At 33.8% G+C, this 6962-nt stretch overlaps 1 pseudogene; it reads left to right on the top strand.

The window, feature by feature from the left end:
* Window positions 1–362: 362 nt before the first annotated feature.
* Window positions 363–6792, top strand: LOC112790011 (myosin-2-like; annotated as a pseudogene).
* Window positions 6793–6962: the final 170 nt, after the last annotated feature.

Here is a 6962-nt window from a genome sequence, read left to right as displayed (position 1 = left end):
TATAAAATATATATTAAAATATAAATATATATTAAAATAAGTTAAATAATATATATATATATATATATATATATATATATATATATATATATATATATATGTAAAGACTGACGTTAACAACTAATTTTAATATACTAAGAGTTTTTTTGATAAGCATCATAAAATATTCTTTACCACACTAGTCTATCATAAAAAAGAATTAAAAAAAGTTATTATCACAAAATATAAAATAAAAATGGTAAAGACCTAGTAATGTAATTTGAGGGAACACAGACCCCATTTCAATAACATTCTTCTCTTTAAACATAACTGTCAGCTTTATTTACACCCACTTCAATACTCTTTTCCCTTTTTCATAATTCATGCTTCGTATTTTATTTTCAATTTTAGTTTTGGTAGAAAAAAAAAAGAATTCTCCCCTATATTTCTTTTTCGTGGCTTTAAATAATATTCTTGCCCCTATCAGATCCAAGCAGTGTCTCTGAGGCAGTAGTGAGTTGCCACCACCTCCAACCTCTAACATTTGAATTTCCGAGAAGATATATTATAGGCAAATATCATAACCTACTACCACGACAAAAATTTTTAAATTCAAATTTATCATTAAATTATTTTATTTTATAATTTTTTTGTATTTATCTTCCGAGGTGCAGAGAGAGAGAGAAAGAGGAAAACGATTATGAAACCACTTGTTTTTCCATTGTGTCTATTTTTTAAGTTTTATTTTTAAAAAGAAAACTTTTGGTTTTGAAAACAGAACACTGTTACAACTTACAACAGAAATTTTCCTCATTATCCCTTCTGTTGAAGAGAGTTTTTGTTTAATTGTTTCTCACACAAAGCACAACAACCATAGCCTTGTTCCTTCTCTTTCTCTTGTTTCTTCTTCTTCTTCTTCTTCTTCTTCTTCTTCTTCTTTACTCTTCAGAAACCTCGTAACTCACGCTTTAACTAATTGAAACCAGCGCTTCCTGAGTCTCTTTCGATTAATCAAATCAAATTCTATTGATTCGCGCAACGGGCAAAATCAATTCTCGATCCTCACTTATTTCAAAACCTTTTTTTCTCTGTTGGTAGTTTTTTTCTTTCCGTTGTTTGTTCCTAATCTCGGAGTTAAAGCGGGGAACTGGTTTTTTCTTCGATGCTGAATGTCAAGAGTGTGGTTTTGATTTCGTGGCTTCTGGAAATGCAGTTCTTCTGTTGAATTTTGAGTGTGGATTTGGGGGACAAAATTTGTGAAATTTTGTTCTTTTTTTTTTTGAGGCTTTGTGGTCTGTGAGGAATCAAGATGTTGTTATCGGCTTCGCCATCTTCTTTGGCGAAGAGCTCTCTGGAAGAGATGCTTGATTCTCTTCGTCGGAAAGAGGAAGAGGAAGCAAAGCCGAAGGACTTGCCTCCGGCATTGCCGGCACGGCCGGCCTCCCGTGCACGGCTGCCTCCGGCGAGGCGGTCTTTGCCGAATAATTTTAAGGTCGGAGACGGCAGTAACGCCATGCCGGAGTGCTTGCCGAATGGGTTTGATTGTAAGAGGAAGGAAGATGAGCTGGGAGAGAAGAGAAGAAGTGATGGTTTTGGGAGCAAGAAGGTGAAGATGATGATGGATGCAGATTCACCTTATTTAGCTTCGTCTGGGAAGAGTAGAGAATTGGAGGATGATAACATTTCTTACATTATCAAAAAGGTAAGAACATGGCAAGAGATTATGTTTTTTATTCATAGTATTTTAATTTTAAATTTTAAATATTTGATACGATGTTGCATTAAATTAGATGCCGAAAATTTTAACTTCTTACTTCTTAGTAATTAGTTTGTGGATCTATTGTTTAGTTTTTGGTTAACTGCAGCTTGCTCCCCGGAGTCTCTGCTAGTTGATTGAAAGATACTCCTTTCTTTCCCTTTTTTTTTCTAGCGGTCACTCTGAAGATTTTGTACATCGTTGAATTAATGTAATCATATAAATACATGGATCCAATTAAGTAGACATGTTTTGCGTGACTGATAGAAAGGAATGGATGGAGTAGGAAAGTTTCTTGTAAATTATGCTTTGTTATATAATGTTTATGTTTGTGGCAGTTTTATATTATGAGTTATATATTAATATTGTATTTGCTCTCTGATGCATCGTTGGAATGGGTTTTTGTGTTAATTTAACTTTTGGTATTTGGTTATTCCTCCCTAGAAGCTTTGTGTCTGGTGTAGACAACCAAGTGGACTGTGGGAACTAGGTACGATACAGTCAACTTCGGGAGAGGAAGCATCTGTTTCACTCTCAAATGGAAATGTAAGTGTAAAGTTTTTGGTTTCTTTCAAAGATAGTGTTAAATTTAATTTTGGGTATGCAAGGTGACAGTTTTTTTTTTTTTATTTATTTATTTTCTGATGAGTTGTTACTTCAGGTTATTAACGTGGCCAGGTCAGAGTTTGTACCAGCTAATCCTAAAATATTTGAGGGTGTAGACGATCTTATGAAGCTCTGTTATTTGAACGAGCCATCAGTTCTTCACAATATTAAGTTCAGACATTCTCAGGACATGATTTATGTATGTTTGCCTACCCCAGTTTTCTTTTTCTTTTACTTGGGTGATTGTCTATGTGTGTCCATCTGCTGAACGCTGCATTTGTTTTGTGTACGCAGACTAAAGCAGGTCCCGTTTTAATTGCAGTCAATCCCTTCAAAGATCTCCAGATTTTTGGAAATGATCGTATTTCAGCTTATAAGCAGAAATTTACCAATAGTCCTCATGTTTTTGCTGTGGCTGATGAGGCTTTTACGGAGATGATGAGAGGTGAATGAAATTTTCCTTTTCCTTCTCTTCCATTGAGATCCTTATGTTCAACTTGAATGATATGTTTATTAAGGTTTTCTATTTGTTTATTGTATCTTGCAGATGAAGCAAATCAGTCCATTATCATAAGGTCTGTGCTTTTGCACATTTCTGCATTTTATTCCTCACACATAGTACATGTTCCTGAACTCGGTAGCTTTAAGTTATAATCACTAGTGCACTTGTTCATACTTCATAGTAACTATTGGATTTTTGTTGCAGTGGTGAGAGTGGATCTGGGAAGACAGAAACAGCAAAGATTGCTATGCAGTACTTAGCTGCTGTTGGTGGTAGTAATAGGGGTACAGAAGAAAAAATTCTTCAAACAAATCATGTGCTAGAAGCTTTTGGGAATGCAAAAACATCTAGGAATGAAAACTCTAGCAGATTTGTGAGTCTATTTTTGTCCTCCTGTATAATGGTTATTACTTATGTGATCGTTTTATTAGATCTCTTTAGTTGATAGTTTTCCATCAAATGTATAGCAGATATTCTTTTGCAGCTTTATGTTTTAGGGCTATGCAGCACCTTTTACATGATGTCAAAAGATTTAGTAGTTGAATTGAATCAGTTGACATACATTTTTTATGTGTTGCAGGGGAAGCTGATTGAAATTCATTTCAGCACAATGGGTAAAATCCATGGGGCTAAAGTTCAAACATGTAAGCTTGTTCAAGCTTTAGATGTTACTGCAGATGTGCTTTCTTCTGACATCCATTTTTATTGCAATTACTGAACTGACATATTTTATTGCTTTGTTTGTCCTATGCCAACCCATGTGATAAATTGAACAGTTTTGATAGAAAAGGTAATTTGAAGTGCCATATTTGAATTTAAGCATGGAATTGTAATTCTCTTCTTTTATCACTGCTGAAATAATCATGTCCAATATGAACAGTCAAGAGTTGTTCAGCTGGCCAGTGGTGAGAGGTCATATCACATATTTTATCAACTTTGTGCTGGATCTTCATTTGGCCTTAAAGGTGCATCTTCTGAGAACCTACTTCTTTGAATACTTCTATACTATTCTTATCTCACGTAATGAATCCTCTTGAAATATTTATTTAATGTGTTGGTTTATTGGAAAATGCATTAAAATGGCAATGCCCATAGTGTTATTTTCACACGCCAACTAGTCGATTTGGTTAATTTTTACAAGCTAACTAATCCCATCCTTTGTTTATTCTCATCAAAAGAATGTGCCAATATGACAACATCAACTGTTGCAAATCAGTTCATTCAATGTTTGCAGTACATCACTGCTTTTTGACACTGAATTATGACCATCCACCATCTATATTTAGTAGGATCTCTTTTACAACAACTAATGCAGTAACAGCCACATTGATAACTGAGCCTTTTCCTATTAGTTGGGGTTATATGGATATGCTTTTTGTTGATACCCTCTGTGAAATACCTAAGCAAAGTGGGAAACCATACTTTAAAATCTAGGTATTAAGGGGAAAGAACCACCCAATTTAAATATAACAGTAAGCATCTCATATTATTTGATGTGGGACTTTGGGCACCACCCAATACCCAAGGCCCCAACACCCTCCTACCTCTAAATATTGTATTCTCTATTTACCTATTGCCATTGGGGGTATATCTTCTTTTCTCATAACTAAACCAGATACAGTGTGATCTATCATCTTCTCCATATACCCTACCCCTACTTCCTGTCTAACGAATAAGTTTGATTGGTATCTTTCTATAAGTATATGCGATTTTCTCTCTTAATTTTACATACTAATTTTAAACGGACAGTTGATTTTTATGCAAATTCGTTTTCTGCTTGTTATTAAATTTGTAGATAGTTTTGCTCATATTAACCATTTTCTTTCCTCTGCAGAGAGACTTAATCTTAGAGCAGCCAGCTATTATAAATATCTTAATCAGAGTGAATGCTTGATGATTGATGGCATTGATGATGCTAAAAAATTTCATCAGCTGATGGTATATCACCCAACAGTTTAATTTGTACACCATAACTTTTTTTAAACTTTTGTGAGGTGTCTTACGATCTCATGTTATACTCATTCCTTTTGCTGTGTGTCTCTCCAGAAAGCACTCGATATTGTCCAAATTTGCAAAGAGGACCAAGAGCTGATCTTTAAGGTGCTGGCTGCTATACTATGGCTGGGAAATATATCATTCAAAGTTGCAGACAGTGAGAATGACATTGAGGTTCTGGATGATGAAGGTAAGTTGCATTGCATCTGTATCATATTCCTTTTGATCAACTAGTTGAACCTGGTGCTATTTTCAGTATGCTATCAGTGTCATTGATTTCCCAAAGCAATCTGGGAATTGGCATCGAATTTTTACTATGCCATCAGAACTGAGTTACATTTTGTTTTGTATTATATGTAGTAGGATTTTAAAGAGGTTTAGTTTGACTAATATATTGTATATATTTTATTTTGAAATAAACAGAAATTTGAAATTTATATATTTGATTTTATTTATTTATATTTTAATTTTATATTTCTTTTTTTGGGGGTAGCTGTTACCAGTGCTGCTCGGCTGATGGGTTGCAGCTCCCAGGCATTGAAGGCAGCATTATCTACCAAGAAAATCCAGCCTGAGAAGGATACTAATGCAAAAAAATTGATATTGCAGCAGGTATGTTTATTACTTGAACATCTCACATGTTCTATTTTCTGCGCATCCTAATTGATTTATATTTATTTTTCTTTTCTCATCTTATGTTCAGGCAATTCAAACGAGAGACGAAATTGCAAAATTTATGTATGAAAACTTGTTTAACTGGATTGTAGACCAAATCAACAAGTCACTTCAAGTGGGTAAAAGATGTACTGGGAAATCCATAAATATCTTGGATATTACTGGTTTTGAATCATTCCAGGTATGCAAATTGTATCAATTTATGTTTTCTGTGCTTTAAAGAATGTTATATGTTTTCAGACAATCTCTTCTATATGATCTAACGGTTTCTTGTCTCATTCAGAAAAGTAGCTTTGAACAGTTTTGTATAAATTATGCAAATGAAAGACTTCAACATCATCTCAATCGGCATCTGTTTAAGCAAGAGCAGGAGGTCAGTACCTCTTTTAATTGTTAAGGGTGTGTTTGGTTTTTGTTTTCATTTTCTGTTTTCAATTTTAGTGTTTTCTGTTTTCAGAATTTTGTCAAGGAAAAAGAAAAACCACGAAACATGAGGTGGACACAAAAAACATGCTTTTATTGTTTTACTATTTTTTCTTTTTTCTTCACAATTTTGAAAATAGAAAATACTTAAAATGAAAACAGAAAATGAAACGTAAACCAAACGTACCCTAATATTGCTTTGGGTATTTTGATGCCAATTAGTATTTTAAAATTTAAATGCAATAGTGTGATACATATAATTCATGAAAAAAGTATTAAAACTTATGTTACCTTGGAAAAAATAGAAGAGTTGGATAAGAAATTGCCAAATTCCGTTGAAAAGACATTGACCATCGTACTGTAAGGAGCTAAGCCTGTGTTCAAAAGGCTTTGACATGCACAACAGCAAGATTATAATTTTCATTTTTTTTATTTCAGGACTACGAGTCAGATGGATTGAGTGGACTAAAATATATTTTAAGGACAATCAAGAGTGCTTGGATCTCTTTGAGAGGGTATAATTTAATTTTATACATGTTTTGGAACTTTAGCCTTTGTTTGGTTGGATTTCACACATTTTAGACATTATGTTTTTTTCATAGAAATGTTTTGCATTCAGGTACCCGTTTGGATGTGTTCACAATATTATCTCTGATTAGTGTAACTATGTAACTGTTATTTTCTGCAAAATGTGCAGAAACCTCACAGTCTACTCACCTTGTTGGATGAGGAATCAAATTTGCCTAAGGCTTCTGATCTAACGTTTGCAAACAAACTTAAGCAGCACTTGAGTACTAATCCTTACTTCAAAGGGGAGAGAGGCAGGGCTTTCAGTGTTCGTCATTATGAAGGGGAGGTTAGTTACTGATCTCTCTTTGGAACTAGTTGTTGCAGAACCTATTTTATTGCAATTTTTTCAATTCCAATTAATCCTTTAATAGTTTAATCTACTTGATTTAGTTTTGCATACTTCCTACCATATTGGACATAAGGACTATAATATAATGCATACATGCTAGATACTAA

This window comes from Arachis hypogaea, chromosome 3, assembly GCF_003086295.3.
Source record: "Arachis hypogaea cultivar Tifrunner chromosome 3, arahy.Tifrunner.gnm2.J5K5, whole genome shotgun sequence".
Classification (NCBI taxonomy): Eukaryota; Viridiplantae; Streptophyta; class Magnoliopsida; order Fabales; family Fabaceae; genus Arachis; species Arachis hypogaea.
This window is presented reverse-complemented; position numbering and strand designations above follow the sequence as displayed.